Source organism: Dipteris shenzhenensis, chromosome 15, assembly GCF_047967505.1.
Source record: "Dipteris shenzhenensis isolate YYH24624 ecotype China chromosome 15, Dip_SZ_1.0, whole genome shotgun sequence".
In the NCBI taxonomy this organism is placed as follows: Eukaryota; Viridiplantae; Streptophyta; class Polypodiopsida; order Gleicheniales; family Dipteridaceae; genus Dipteris; species Dipteris shenzhenensis.
In genome coordinates, this window is record NC_141610.1 from 51,319,191 (window position 1) to 51,336,030 (window position 16,840).

At 42.5% G+C, this 16,840-nt stretch overlaps 1 pseudogene; it reads right to left on the bottom strand.

Moving 5' to 3' along the window:
- Positions 1 to 265: 265 nt before the first annotated feature.
- On the bottom strand, positions 266 to 4,425 carry LOC147893948 (SEC1 family transport protein SLY1 pseudogene; annotated as a pseudogene).
- Between the last annotated feature and the right edge of the window lie 12,415 nt (positions 4,426 to 16,840).

Genomic DNA, 16,840 nt, shown 5'->3' on the forward strand with positions numbered 1-16,840 from the left:
TTTTGGATTTAAATATACCACTGCGTGATTCCTGGGCTCATAACTCTCTCTCTGTGTTAGCTTCCATTATGCGCACCCTCTGTTGTTCTCTAACAGGGGAGGGAGAAGAAGCCATCAAAAAATGCCAGATTGATAACCTTCTTTGGGTAAGCGTGGTATTTATTAAAGAATCCCTTTAAATTTGAAGGTTCTTACATTCATACCACATGCATAGTTATGCCATGACAAGGATGATGAGGTGAGAACTATTTGCATGTCCCTTGCAATAGTTTGAGGCAGCATTATACAACATGATGGCCACAGCCTTGTTTAAGCGCTAAATGTCACTATTTATCAGACTGTGGTTTTACAGGAATACACTCACCACATATCCAATTAGAATAGGAAGTAAGCACTTGAAAACCCATGAAATGATTAAAAATGATCTTAATTCATGAGGCAGTAATCTATCCGCAATACAATATAATGTGAATACAAGGCAAGATATGGCAAGGGCTGGTTCTTATATTCTAGTCATTAACAAGGTCGAGCAGTTTCCCCAAGTCCCACTTTCCTTCCCAAAACCCCAAGCTGTTCCACAAACTCCATACCTGTGAGAATTTCAGTTGATCCATAAATGATGTTCTTTACAGGTGGCTATCACTGTGCAAGCTCCTGTAAGCTCAAATATTCATTATAATTTCCTCCACCAATCATAAAAACAATCGCTTCTTTAAAGGGCCCCTGTATGTGGCTTCTAGCTAGAGAGCTTGGCTTTGGAGACCTAGGGTCAAAGACAAGGTACGCTTCTGTTTCAGGCCCAGGCCTGGATTCTATCAGTGCCTCCACTGCCCTAGTCACAGCCATCTGTCTTCCTCCTGATAGTAAATTCTTCACACCTGCTGTTACTGCACTGAGTGAATGTCCATAGAGCTTCTCAGCCCAATCAACCAGATTGTTTTTGCTCCCAGCAGTTGCAGCAGCCAAAGTCATATTTAGAGACCTCACTTTCTTCACATACAGGAAAGATGAGAGGTCTACATCTGACTTTCTAAGAGCCCCTTCAATGGCTTCCACGTCTAGAATAGGAGTAACCTCCAGAGACAACAGGTAAACAATCGCAGTTCGAAGCTTGTCCTCCTTTGTGCCCTTCCCTTTCAAAACAGTTAACAGGGCATTCCTGTCAGCACTTCCTTGCACAAACTATCATCCTCCAAATTGTAAAGACCTGGACTTGATTTCCCCTAGTAATGCAAAGGCAATGTTTGTGTGTTTGTCTATCATCCTCTTTCTTTCAGTTAGCTCTGGAAGAGAACTGACAGCACTCATTAAATGCTTTGTATTTCCAAGTAGTGCTTGATCATCAAAGTCAAGCTCTCCTTTGCTTCCAGTCCTTTTATTCACTGCATCAACGTCTTGCTTGTACTTATTAAGCTGTGCCTCCACCTCTTCTGTAACTTTGGGAAACGGTGCACTACTGTTGGCAACCCAGAAAGTATCTGAATCATCTAGTTCATAAGACTTGCCACCCTGCACAACCCTGTTTAATTTCATCCCCAAAACATCATGCACCATTGGTCTATAGCTCCAAACATGCTGTACAGCAGCTGAAAGTTCAAAATTCCTGTCAAAGATGCACAAAACTGGACGCTGGAAAGAACTTCTAAGATGCCCAGACTCTGTAAACAAGTTGTTCCGAGAAACCAGGTGATCTCTCAAACGAGAATCCAGCTGTACTGCAACCATCTCTGCTGGTCCGCCCTTGGGGCAGCGGATCACAGGGACCACCAAAAGAGTCAACAGAACAGAGAAAATCCCATCTACAATACCTTCCACAACAGTCTCGATGTCCTTGTCCTGAGCTTGGGGATCGTTCAGTTGCACGTATGTGTGTGGGAGATGCGTTGGATGCAATTCGCCTTAAGTGTGCCAGCTGCCAGATTTTCCAACAAAGTACCGGGAAGGGAAGATGAGAAATTGAGATGAAAGCTGTCATAAACCCCCTTTGATGCATCTTTGATAATTCTGTCAACATTTGAAGAAGTGGGCTGAATAAAATATATAGCTGGAATATCTGGTATAGTCTGTCTGTCTTTGTCAATGGTGAAGTACAGAGTTATCCCATGTTTCCGGAGTTTATTAACACGAATCAAAGGTGATAGAATGTCTCGGCAAAAGCGATCTAAGATTAGAACTTTGTAAACTTCTTCATCAGCTGTGCCCCCACTCACAACAGGATTGTTTAAATTCAGCATCTTCACCACAGCATCTGCAAAACAAACTTATATCATATTTCCATCACCTCAAAACACTCCTAGAGAGTCCAAAACTCGAACGCAAGAAAAGTGCTAAATATTAAGAACCTAGTACAGATTTGATGGCAACTCCTCAGTGCAACCAGGCAGTTGTTAGTTCTTGTCATTTTTTACCTCTTTGATAGTAAACATGCTGCTGATATGTTCTTAATAGATGAGCAATCTCTCTTCAGAATGTGACTAGGAGACGAGACAATTTGTGGGATATACTGCTTTAACTAATACGCAAGAACTTGGAAAAAACTCATGTTGTTAGAATAACAATTCTACAAAATGCAGGCTCCATGGCCCCCCTCAGATCTTGCACTTTAACTACATCTTCAGGCAAGATTTCCTCACTTTATGTCGAGCCACAAATGACAGTCAGCAGCCATCTTACCTCTTGTTGACTAGTTCTGTGCACCTATCGTTGAAAAAATGACTAAAATGTTCCAGTCACCGATATGCCCTTCATCAGCATGTGGCTATTTCACCACCCAAACCCAGCTCACAATAATCAATGGGGAACGGCATTGACTTGCAAATTTGTTGCCCCTAAAACTATACTTGTGAACTTGAATTGTATGGCACTAACTATGCTACAGGAAAAGTGAACATGTTGCTAACAAGATGGAGGCAAATCTCACACAAAGAAGATGTCAGGCCTTCGACGAGTTTCTTGAATGGAAGGCTAATAGACATTGTTCACCTAGGGAGTTCTCTATTGGAACGATGGTATATTTGCGTATTCACAAGGGATCCAAGAGCCTAAGTACTGAACATGTTAGGAAATCCCCTATATACGACGGTCCATTCAAGATTATATGAAGAATTGGCCAAGTTGCATATGAACTGGAATGGCCTCCTGATGTAAGAATTCATCCAATCTTTCATGTCAGTAGACTGAAGGAATTACTGGGTGCTGAGGATCAAGTAGCAGCTCCTCAAGAACTTATAGAGGTTCAAGATTTGACCTTTGTACCACACGAACCTGAAACTATTCTTGGATTTCGTGAACGTCAAGTTAGAAATAGGACGATCACTAAATACAAGATTAAGTGGAAGGATCCTGTCGAGGAGGATAAATCCTACCTTCAGAAGTTTATTTAGCTCCTCCTTGACCTGTTAGGCATACTTAATATTCATCCTCTACCTCTATTGTACTACTGGTACTGCCTCTTTTTTCAGATTGATTTTTTGTTGGCAAAACTTGGGTTCTACAGATGATCTCAAGTGAGTAGGGAGGCCTTTCCCGGAGGAATCTGGCCGGATCCCATGACCGGTTCATAGTCCTCGAGCCAAAATCCGGCCGGATCCTGACCGGGAAAGGCCGGCACATGGCCTTTCCCGATCGTCAAGGGAATCAAGAGCGGCGACATGTGGCATTTTCCGATATGATGTCCGTCGGTTTTTTTGGGACTGACTGCTGCAACCTTGACAGAGTGATCATAGGATGCATCATGCCATGTCCCCATCCAAAGAGGGAGGGAGACTCCGAGAAAGAGCTATTTCCGATTATATTAAATAGTTGGCATTACGTTGGTATAAGAGTCCGTCCCCATACCCTCTACCGACCGTCGTTGCTAGCGGTTCTGGAGGTGTTGGGTTGGTCCCCATGATGGGCCGCCCGGAGTTTGCAGCAACGCCGTCACAAATATGGAGGCCGGTTGGGGGGGGGTATGCCCCATACCTTTAGTCGAAGATTCAGTCGACGTGGCACTCCAATGGCTGGCTATGAGAGGTCACGTCCATGTAGGGCGTGAAGGAATGACGGTGACCGTCATTCACTACCACTCAAGGCATGCAATGCGCAGCCAATAGCCATCTCTGGCTTTCTGGTTGCTCATTCCCTCCCGCCACCCAAGTTCCTGCCAAAGTAGACCCCACCCTCGACGCCTGCAACTTCTACTTCCTCTGGAGTCTGCCTCCACACTTCCATCCTCCACTCACCTCCTGTCCAACACGTTGCGAAGGCCTTCTTCTGCATCAGCGTTCTTCTCCGCTGCTTGCGCGTTAGCTCCAGCGTGTTTGCAAGCGTTCTTCTCCTTTGCTTGCCAAAAGCTCCAGTGCGTTTGCAAGGTGCGTTTGCAAGGTGTGCGCAACCTCTCTGCAAGGTCCTCTTGTAGCAAGGCGCAACCTTTTGCATGTGCATGTCCCTGACATTGCCCTTCTTTCCTGCTGCAGGCTTGAAGCTATGACGAGCTCCACCCCTTCCTACCCATCCTTCCAAGAGCTCAACGAAGAGTAGGGGTCTTGTGAGGGAGAGGAAGAGTACTTTCCAAGCACTCAGGGTGACACTGACGTGGAGATGTCATCCAACCAGGAGGAATCGTCTCAGCTTGTTCATGGCAATGCAGCAAGCTCCCATGCAGTTGTGGGTGTCATTCCGTCCATGGCTTCCCTGGTTGCCTCCCGCTCCTTTCCACAATCAACGTTTCCTCCTTCTTCTATCAACCCCCACATTCGTCCTCGTCCCAATCCTAGAAGGATGCAAAGTGCAACACCCCCTCTCTTCCCTTCCACTCCTCTCACACCCCCTCTCTTCCCTTCCACTCCTCTCGCAGCTCCATTTCTCTCCCCTTCTCCATCACGCTTGCCTCCACACCTTGGACCCTATCTTCACCCTCGTGTAGGTCCTTCACAAGCCCTTGGCAGGACACCTCCTCCTCAACCTTTACATTCCTCAGTGCCCTTCAGTGGCATTCCTTCTCGCCCCCCTCCATCGATGCAAGGCACTCCCAACCCCATCATTATATCTTCTGATGACTCTAACCAAAGCCTCCCATCAGTGAACCCAAAAGCGACTCTACCGCGCATGAATTAGCGACTTCAAGATGTCTTGGTATTGATTGAGATAAGAAACAAGTGGACATGGTTGTGCATGAGGGTGGCATCTGTGCAAGGATGAAAGATCGATGGCATTACATCTTGGAGCTGTGCAAAGCGCAGCGTTCCAAGACCCAATGCAAATCGAAATGGGAGAAGATGAATGGCCTTTTCCATTGGATTTACGACTACGAGCACAACATTCCATCTGGGAATTCAAGCTATTGGAATATGACGAGCGAGGAGAGGAGGGCCGCTTGCCTTCCCGTCGATGATATGAAGGAGGAGGCGTATGAGAAGTTGGTTAACTTCTTTGGATGGGACCGTGATGTGTGGATCCAATTCTTTTCCAATCCATTAGTGAAAGTAGTCATGTGGACACCGGTGAATGTTTGCACCTGTTATGCAATGCATTTCTTTGACATTTGCTCATTTCCTCATTGCTCATCCAATGTTTGGTTTTGAGATGATGCTACCCTCGAGACTCCCACGGATAGTGAGACCCAGTCGGGCCATGATGCGGGCCATGATGCAAATGAGGAGGGTGGCTCAACAGGAGTGTGTCACAAGAAGGCGAGGGTGATGGGAAATCTCAAAGAGTTGGTTGACTCGAGTAGAAACATGGTGGACATGCTGAAGCAATGTGAGACAACTCGAAGCACAAGGTTTATTGATGTGGAGGCAGGCAAGGACAAGAGGGAGGCAACACATCTTGAGTAGCAAGAGGCCATGGAAAAGAATAGATTGGAGGTTCAACGCAAGAGCACCCAGGCCGTGTGCACTGCTTTGAACCGAATCTCGGATTCCATTGGGGCCTTGCTTCTTCGAGGAAGAGATGGAGGGATGTAGGTCTCTCTTGCATTCTTAGTTTGTGGTGGCACTAGTTCTACTTTATGATGCGGACCATGCGAATTGTTGCAAGTGTGTTTCAAGTACTTTCCCTACATTGTTCGATGTTTATGGCAATCTTGCTAAGTATTGACTACTGAAACCAATAAAAAGAAGCTTGGATTTCTTTTGTCAAGCATGGCTTTCTTTTGTTCGCCACATAATATATACTACATTAGAAACACTACATTAGAAAGCATGCACAAGCACATATACACTACATTAGAAAGCATGCAATAGCACATACACATACACAATTTGCATGCATAAACATGGGACCACAAAGGTGGGATCCATTGAGAAGTTCTCACAATAGCATATTTATAATCACACATGTAATAACTAGTGAAAGTGAATTTCCTTCTTTGCAATGAGAATTTTATCTTTGTATTGTGACAAACCACGCTTCATTTTTTGCTATACATGTTGAGCATTATTTTCGAAGATATAGCTATCATTAGTTACACATACGCTTAATAGGTGAATCAAATGGTTATAACAAATCTTTAAGACACTATTTAGCAATGGTCTTTGGTGGTTATTCATGTACACCCCATGTACATAAGGTGGGACATATGCGCATATGTTGCGTGCATGGGGTAGATGGTTAGGAACATAGAGAACATAAAAAGGGACAGTAATCATTATGTGAATAGTCCTAAATATTAGTAAGGGTTGGAATCTCAACTTGTCTAAATTGGATCCAAGAGCCAAACTTGCCTTTAAAGGTGCAGTGCTCATGTTGCAAAGTTGAGCAAAGTGGTCAAAAATGGCATTCATATAGTTAGTGGGAAAGGCCTCATAGTTGGGTAGAGCACAATTTGAATACATGAGGCATCACGAGATGAGCTAAGTGGTAAGAATTTGGAGAGCCCAGTTGAATTTGAATATGATCTTGGCCCCTAGTTGATGCATGTGAGAAAAGCTTGAGGTGTGAGCAAGTGTTAACTTTCCTGTATGAGGGCAAGGCATTAGTAACCCACCCTAATCTCAAATCATGTTTGCCAAACCTGAGTAGATGCATTTGACCTTTGATGGTTCACAAAAGGGGATACATCAAAGGAGATGTGTTGTGCTATGGACAACGTTGTAAATAGAGCTAGTAAGGCATAGAAACATAGGGTACCTTAGTCCTAGATTATGCACACCATACCCTTAAACCTGTTGAAGATGATTTAGATGTGCATCTAGGAGAGAATCATCCACTTACACATCAGTTGCCTAATGTACACTAAAGTCCATATGTGTTGTCTTGTTTAAGCTTGGTTTAGCCACCATGAATGTGCTATCTATACTACTATGTATTTATGAAATATTAGTGCTCTCTTTGATGATAAGAATAGGAAGATATTTTGTTTTACCAAAGAGGAAACCATAGAACATAGAGTCAAAGATGTTACATTCTACAAACTCAGGCCAATGAATATGCATGATAGCACATACAAACCCTAATGCATGGTAGAGATCAAGACAACCCCAATGAGACTCTTACATAGTCTGGAATGTGAAAAGCAAAGCATTTGTGGGTAGTTCTTATATATTACACCTAGGACATTTTGTCATGTTTTGCATAGCACAAAAGAGTTTCATACTTATGCATTTGAAATCTTAAACCATATGCTCTATATAGGGTAGCTCCTCCAAATGTGCATTGATTTCTTACATACCATTTGAAAGAGGTTCTCCCTTGTAATGGCTATGCATTCTTCATTTTGGGAAGACGTTAGAGGAGAGTATGCTAAATTGACTTTAAGTGCAATATTACCAAATGATGTTGCAAATCATAACTTGTTCCATGAGAACGATGTGTGAATTTTGGCATTGCAATTCTACTCATTGACCATGCCTAGTTTATGCATCTGGTGTTGTTACACACATTACACAATTACACATAAAAGTTAATCCATTTACACGTATTCATTGTTTTCATATAGTGAATAGCCATAGTTATTAGTAAGAAGAGATGTACATTGATCATTAAGAGATGATTGTCATGCTCTCTACTTAGTTGTTAAGAGATCACTCCCACGCTCTCTTTTTATAGCTATCATTAGTTAGGCAATATCTTTTATAGGTGAATCAGTTAGTTATAACAAAGAGTATCCACATATCATCATAAGAGTATTCACTTGCACGTAATCATTATGTTCGTACGGGCTCACAAAGGTGGGATCATTTGATAAGTTCATGCATTTCCATTTTGTTACACACATTACACAATTACACACAAAAGTTAAACCATTTAGACATATTCATTATTTTCATATAGGCTCACAAAGGTGGCCGGATCATTTGAAAAGTTTATGCATGCACACATACATAACCACATATGATCATAAGAATAACCTCTTGCACGCAATCATTTTGTTCATGCAAGCTCACAAAAGTGGGATAATTTGATAAGTTCAAGCATCCACATATATAACCACATATATGACCATATGTATAACCATATATGAGCATATGTACAGCCATTGAAATGTGTAAAGGAAAATATTGATGAAACAATGCTAATTTGCCAAATGGCCGGTTGCTCTCAAGTACTGAAAGAGAGCAGATCAAAGGGGTGCCACTGTCCGTGTTGCAAGGACTTGTGGACCCCATCCTATACCAAGGTCCATGCTACTGTCAAACGTACCCACATCATAATCCAGAAAAATGTTGTGGAGTACGCAAGCTACAGCTATTATTTTGGGCAAGAACTCGACATCAGGATGCTTCACAATCTGGTGAAGAAACCCCCAAATTTGCTTGAGCCTACCGAAAGTCCACTCTACTACTATACAAGTTGATGACAACTTGTAATTGAACTTCTTCTCGTCCTCTGTTTCAGGAGCAGGAAATGGGATGAGCAACCATGGCAAATCCATGTACCCACCAGCTCCCAAAATATACTCTCGAATGTTGTGGTTCCCATGGATGTAGTTGTGTCCTTGGAGTGTTTGCCTTGCTATGGCTCTTGCATAGAAGCTGGAATTGCGCAAGACTTGGATGTCATTGCAACATACTGGCATCCCCACCAAAATGATGAGGAATCTCATGTCTACGTCGACAATGGCTTGCATTATCATGGAATAATTGTGATCTTAATCATACCAATGGGTCTGCACCTCATTGTATGGAAGCTCTAACTTGATGTGAGTGGCATCAATGGCTCCACAACAATTGGGAAACCCCTTCTTTTCCTCGAATCCATCTTTGATCGCTTAAAGTTGAGGTCCACTAGTGGGCCATGATATAAACCATGCTTGGTGTTTCAAAATAGCATGAATGAATTGTCGAAACACTCTCCCTGGAGTTGACTTCCCAACCCCATAAAGCGCAACAACATGATGAAGAGGGCCGCCTATCCCAAGACAATGCAAAGGCATGGCGACCTTCTCAAAACTGCTGACAACTCCCTCGTGGGAGCACCTACAAGGATTCCTTTTGATATTGGCTTCTGGGACAAATCAGCTCTGACCAAGTCGCACACGAAGGTGAAGCACTCCATAGGCAATCGGAGACACTCTTCGAAGAGGACATCATCACCACGTGAGAACTCCATAAAAGTATCCCAGAACTCGTGGCTTCGTGGCTTCACATACCAAACCCTGAGAGCTGAATCCTTCAAGTTGTGGTCTCGCCTTGGTCCCACTACAACAATGAGAATGTGTAGATTGGTGGCCTCTTCAGGGGAAAGAGGCTCGTCTTCATCCTCCACATCCACCTCGTCTTCATCTTCCATGAGATCATGAACGCCATCCTCTTCAAAGAAAAGGATAGAGGACAAGCGTTCCTGCAAGGCCAACATGACCCCTAGGGATGCTACCAGCAATGGCAAAACAATGTCATTGATGTCCATGGCTGCAGAATGGCTAGAGCGGCCAAGAATAGTAGAGAGATGATGGTAGAAGAGAAGGGTAGTAGAGGGGAGTGGAAGTGAAGCAAGAGGAGCATGGACTTGGAGGACGAAGCGGCTCTTCTACAATGAGGAGGAGGAGAGTGTCATGGGAGGTGGAGATTGTTGAAGAGGAGGCGCTGCAGTTAGCTTCGTTTGATGAGGAAGAAGCCAGAAAGAAGTGGGAGCTCATGTGAAGGAGGAGCATAGGGAGATCATGAGGCGTACATAGAGGTCGGCGCTGAAGGTTCACGAGGTCATGTACGTGAAGGTGGATGTGAGAAGGAGTTAGGGGGGAGAGTTTGGGAAGGAGACTATTTGCAGGAAAGACGTTGCAGGAAAGACGATTGGAGGATTTGTTTGGCAAGGAACAAGACTGGCGTTCATGCCAGTAGAGGCACGAGAAAATGGCATGATCCTGCAAAAATTCGTTTGGCACTGCATGGTTTTTGGGCAAGCGGGAAGCGTCACTGTTGGCAATTGGAGGTTTTGGGAGGACAGGATGTCTATGGGGATCATACCTCCAAATTGGGCCCTCTGACAAGCACCTTCCCAAATGCATCCGCATAGCCACTAGGAGAGGTATGGGGATAGCCTCTAAGCATTAATGATCTTTTCACACTGCCACTTAGCCAATGGAATTAAATAAAAGTGATGGGCATTACACACTCCTATTCCTCCTTCCATCCTACTTGCTTGCTATGTCGAGCCCAAAATTTGAGCATCCATGGGCAGACAATGTTGGTTGCCCATGGATGGGCACCGTTATTGCCAGCCAATGGCCATCTTTCCCGCCAGTCGAATTCGATTGCTGAAGTGCTCTAGCCATCCTTGCTTGCATGTTTAAGGTGCCACTAAAGTGCTTGGGCAGGCGGTGTGTTTGTAAAGGCTCTAGCTATCCTTGCCTACCTATCCCATTTTAGAAGGTGTCCTAACAAGTGGCATTGTTTGGTGACTTCTAGCAGTTTGTAAAGACCCCAAAAGTATGATATTAACATAGAAAAGGTAATGTTTCATTACCATCACTATTGTTTCCAAACTCTTCTTTGGTTAGATTGGGACTACCCCAATCTCCCCCCTTTTAATTAATGGTGATGTATCTACATTGTTTATAGTTTACACTCTCAAAATGCCTCCCAAAAATTCCCAAAATATTATTTTATATTGGGTACTAATATACCCAAGTGGGATGCACGTGGTTCTATAGCCTCGCTTGTGCTGCCTCCTTCTATTACCTATTGAAGTTTGAGTTTTGTTTCAGCTCTTTTTGCACAAGATCCCGATCAGTTTGGCTCCACATGGGCGACCTTTTTATGAGTTTTTCAGGCTACTTTTTGGATGGCCTCCTTCCTATGCTTAAGAGTTTGATTGACTAAAAGACAATTCCTTTGGCTTAGGGAATTTCTTCTCCAATTGATTCAAAAAATATTGTTTTTTAGCACCTACATGCTTGCAAAAATTTTCCATCACATTCCTGTAATTAGTTGTGAGATAGTTCAAGATTTTCATGTTGAGATTGTTTTGGAGAAAGCCCAATGGCATTGACATAGTAATGAAGGGTTGTGAAATGCTTGGTGGCGTCCGAGAGGCCCTATTGTAAAGTGTGACATGAGGAATAATGTGTCTAATAACTCGTGCCAACTTACCCACACCCCTCATTGTAAGAGGATACACACCATCTCATAGCTCCTACCATCACGTCCATACCCCTCATTATTAGAGGATGCAACGAAGGCCTGCCACATGGTAGTTTGGAGCCTCTTCACCTAAATAAAGAATCTAAGATGAAACTAAACATTTGGAGAGGTTTTTTGATCTTCTCCTTGCTATCATCATCGGTAAAGAACCTCAAACTAATTCAAATCCAAAACACCCTTCACCTAATTAAAGAATCTAAGATAAAACTAAAAGATATAATGTATGGAGAGTGATACCTAAAAATGCAAATGGAGGGGGAGAGGGCAAGAGAGGGAAAGAGGACAAACAAAAAGGAAACTTAGAGTGAGAGAGCATTTTTCAACAATTGAAATGTACAAAGAAACATAAGAGAAGAAGTAAATAACTACCCTTTCGAATTCCCTCTTGCTCCCTTTTGATTTATTAGATAAGTGCTTTACTTTAAAATGTTTCTCTCCTTCTCCCTCTCCATCTCCCTTTTAGAGAGACGTGCAACTAAAAAACTATAAGAGGATAGGGTGTGAGGGAGGGGAATTCAAAATGACACTTTCTAAAATAGAAGGAAATTGAGAGCAAAGGGAGAGGGAAAGGTACATTTTGAATGACCAAAAGAAAATTGAGAGGATGAGAGGGAGAATGGGAGGGAGATGTCCCCCAAAAATGCTTGTAATAATGAGTCTTGTGTCCTTGAGTCTCAATAAAGGTTCTCAGCCTTGGATAGTCCTCCTCAAATGATGTTTTATTTCCTTTATGAGTGGTGTGTGGCTTCCTACTAGGTCTCATTATAAAGCCAGGGGGGGATGTATTATGGGAGCCTTTCTATTGGCTTTGATGGGTCTCTCTATTAGGCGTGGTTGAGTTCTAGGATGTTGGTGCATTCCCTAGACCAATGTGTTGGTCAGGTAGCCATGCTCCATTTGAGCCTCTGAGCTACTTGGGGTGCAGAGAGCAGTAGACTCCATCATTGTAACGTTCTGTTCTTGGCTTTATTCTAGGAGTTCATCACCTTTCCTTCATGGAGGAATGTCAAAATATGAAGTCAAAGTGAGTGTATTTGTGTGTCCTAGGTCTCTTGGACTTGTTTTATAGTCTAGGGGGTTCTAGAAAGTGCCACATGTCATATGGGAGATTATCCCATATGCATTGTGACTTTCTAGAGTCTAGAGGCTCACACTATATAGTGTTGTACCTGTCTTGAGTCTTTTCATGTCAGTCAACATCAAGCTATCTATATGTGAGTATTTTGGTAACATTGCCTTGCACTTGTACTTTCATTTGCTTTCCTTTGCTTTCCATTCCGTTCCTCCATGCTATGTCCCTTCAATTTGCTCAGGAAACCTAGACATATCAAATGGCATTGTCAACAAAATAGATGGAATCTTCAAAGATTCATACATGCAAATTGAACCATATGTTGTGTGGATAGAATTCCATGTGATAAGAAAACTGGCTCCTATGCACAATCACAAAATGGAGGTCTTTGTAGAAGTGAAACACAAGATCACTAGACACTAATTCTACAAATTACTAGAGAATTCCAAATCAGGAAAAATCACCTCAACACGATATGTAAAAAACAATTTCCCATACAACTTGGTATACATCGCTCTTAAGGACTATTTATGGACTCGCTCTCTTTCGATCCAACAAAAATAAAAAATCATGGGCTAGTTAACACTACATTATCACGTATCTGTGACCCAGCTAACCTTTAATTGCTATCACAAATAGAACCAAAATATATCAAAGTAGATCCAATTGTACTAAGAAATTGATCGTGTGAGAACCACAGCCAAATGGAAACATGACCAGGTATAATTTGAAACACACAATAACAACACATTAAACATACAAATCCTAAACACAAGGTCAAAAAAGTCTCATGCGCAATATTTGATTGCTTGTACGAGCTTACTAAATGCAACAATCATTTGCCTTCAAGAGACACACCTTCAACCATCAGACAAGTTACACCTTCCAACATTTGAATCCATTTCCATGTCAACATGTGTGGGCATTGCAACATACTTCAAACATGGTACCACTATAACAAAGACCAAAGAGATCTACAATGAGGGTTCTCAATGCCTACTAACTATATAAAAATCACTAAGCTAGCATAGTACTGCAATAATAAACACTTATAAACCACCAAAAAGCAATATAAAATCATTAAAAAAATGGTATAGCACATTCTTCAACTAATTCCACAATCCGCTATGACATGCAGCGTAGGCAACTTTAACATTGAATACAACTATAATTGACAACAAAATCTAAATTACAATCATACATGTCCACAAGACAACTTACCAAAGTTTACAAGGACCAACCACAATATATAGATCCACAATCGAACACATATGGGCAAATAACAAATCAAACAATGTGAACAGTGGCACCAACTACGCTTATTGGTCTGACCACTCTATATTGTATGTTACAAGCACCACACCATGAAATTCATTAAAGTAAAATTTCTCCAAAATTGGGGCAAGCCAAATGAATTGTGTTCATCTTCTTTCAAAATGTACCTTCCCCTCCTCCCTTTCTCTTTCTTTTTATCCTTGAAGAAACACCTTATTTAAAGCTCACCCCCCTTCCACTCTATTTTGCCTCTTAGTTTAATGTAAAGTCCATTTCTAAATCAAGAGGAAGGGAGGGGAAATTGAGAGGGAGATTATCTACTTGTTCACTTATGTTTCTTGATAGTTTTTCAAAAATTTTATGGCATGTCCTTTAGAGATTTCCTCCTTCTCCCTTTCCCTTCCCCTCTTCCCCTCTTTCCCTTTCTTCCCCAACCCCTCTCCCTCTCCCTCTTATGTCTCCCTCTCCCTTTCCCTTTTCCTGTCTCACCTTTCCCTTTCCTTTTACATATCTTTGGTTGCATGCATGTCCCCTCTCCTTTCTCCCACTCAATTTCCCTCTTCCTCACCTTCCCTATTCCTTTGCCTCTCCCTCTACCCAAGCACACATAGAATAGATCAAAAACAAAAGTCCTGATCATCAGGTACATAAACCTCTGAATGGAGAGAGAGATCTCTGATGTTGGCAGTGAGAGCATGAGTTGGTGTCAAAGTATCATCTTCTTCTTCATCTTCACTTGTTGCAACCCCAACCAAGTTGGCATCATCCTTGTTTTGTTGCTTGGCAAGCTTCTAGCAGCAATGATCCTCGGTGTAACCAAGCTTCCCACAGTGATTGCATTTGAAAGGCTTGAATTTGCCTTTGCCCTTGGAGTACAGTGCATTGGAATCCGAAGTGTCTGCCTATCATCTTTCATGATCAATGAGCATAGAAACCATAGGATCATAACCAATTTGTGTCACACACAATGCTGGTATGATCTCCTGGTACTTAGAAATTTCCTCAATGCTCGAGAGGAGAACAGAGGAGAATAGCAACTTGATCATCTTCCCCTATAGGGGCCTTCAGACTAGCAAGCTGAGTGACAAGGGATTCCATATGATTCAAGTGAGCAAGAAGAGAGTCTTCATGCTTCATTTGCAGCTTGAAGAATTCCTCTCTTAGGAATACCTTTGAATTGATGACTTTGTTGACAAATAATCCTTCAAACTTAGCCCATAATTTGTGAGCAATGGAATCAAAATCAAAATGATGAATAACTTCATCACCCAACCCCAAACCAATGAGAGAAAGAGCTTTGTCGTTTAGATTCTCCCAGTGTGCAATTTTCTTTTCATCTGATGGTGGCTTTTTCTCCTTAACACTAACAATATGCCACACCCCATCTTTCATAAGTACAAGATGCATATTTGTTTGGCATGTAGGGAAGTTCTTACAAGAAAACTTGTCGAACGAAATGGTAGTTGATTTGGAAGACTCCATGGCCTAAGGAGAAATGACCCAAGAAGAAATATAGCAATCGATATGATCTCCTCAAGAGTTGTGATATAGAAGAAATAGGCCATACATCAGCATCTTATGGCAATAAACATTTAGGTTCAGGGATAGAGAGTGAAGAGGGAACCCATGATGCTGAATGTGGAATCGGCCTCCATCAAAGCGGGCAGATTGCTACAGAAAATGGTGGGTAGGTTGTTGTGTAGGAAGTGGTGGAACAGTGCTGAGCTTCAGCAGCTAGATGGCGGGAGTTGCTGGATAGCAACAGAGGTGGAATGCTGAGGCATGAACAAGGTGGAATAGTTGGGCAGAACTTCAATGCAAATTTGTGGGATTGTTGGGCTGCTAGTGGGTGAAACTTTGCAGATGTTCATGGCATGCAGGAGGAGTAGTTATTACTAGGCAAAATTGAGGCAGCAATGTGGTGCTGGGCAAAGGTGAAAACTTGGAGTTGATGAGAGGCAAAAATGGGAGAAACAAGATAGGTGGAAAAAGGAGCTGAGAAGAGCAGCAAATCGAGAGTAGTAAGTCACCATGTTTCTTCTCCATGCTTCAAGTGAAAGATCTTGGGGCAGCTCCAATATTGATGACGGGCAAGTGTGGGAAGCAAGATCTCCATCTTCAATGTCAATGGAGGAGAGGAGAGCTCATGGTGGGGTGGGGAGCTACTAGTTCCTCCATGTGAGAAGAAAGGACTTCCATGTGAGAAGAGCTAGTCCCTCCATGTGAGAAGAGAGGACCTTCCAATGACGAGGAAGAAAGGCGGATTCGTGGCTACCCTCTTACCTCAACCTCATGGAGGTGGTTTTGATACCACGTGAAGGGACATAGCATGGAAAAATGGAATGGAAAGAAAAGGAAAGCACATGAAAGTACAAAATGGAAAGACTCACATGTAGATAGCTTGATGTTGACTAACATGAAAAGACTCAAGACAAGTACAACACTATATAGTGTGAGCCTCTAGACTCTAGATAGTCACAATGCATATGGGAAAATCTCCCACATGACACATGGCACTATCTAGGACTCGCTAGACTATAAAATAAGTCCTAGGGACCTAGGACACACAAATACATTCACTTTGACTTCATATTCCAACACAAATTTCAATGATCATTCTTGGTTTTAACCTTAGTTCTTCATGTAAGCCAGATGTATTTTTAGGGTCCATGGGAATTGATACAGTCTTGTTGCAAGTTCTATGCCGTATGTTGTTGGCTTTAAAGATGTGTGGTGGTGTTTTGAGTGTGCGGAAAACATAATTGTTATGGATGTCCTTTGCTGCATTGGTGTAGAAGAGCTGTGCTATTGTGTGTTTGTTTCGTGGTTGACACAAGTATATCCTATTTAGTATCTTGAGGTCTTATGTGGTTTGCGAGCCTATCCTAATCTTGTTTAGCATTTTCATGAATTCTTTATTCTCTTGTTG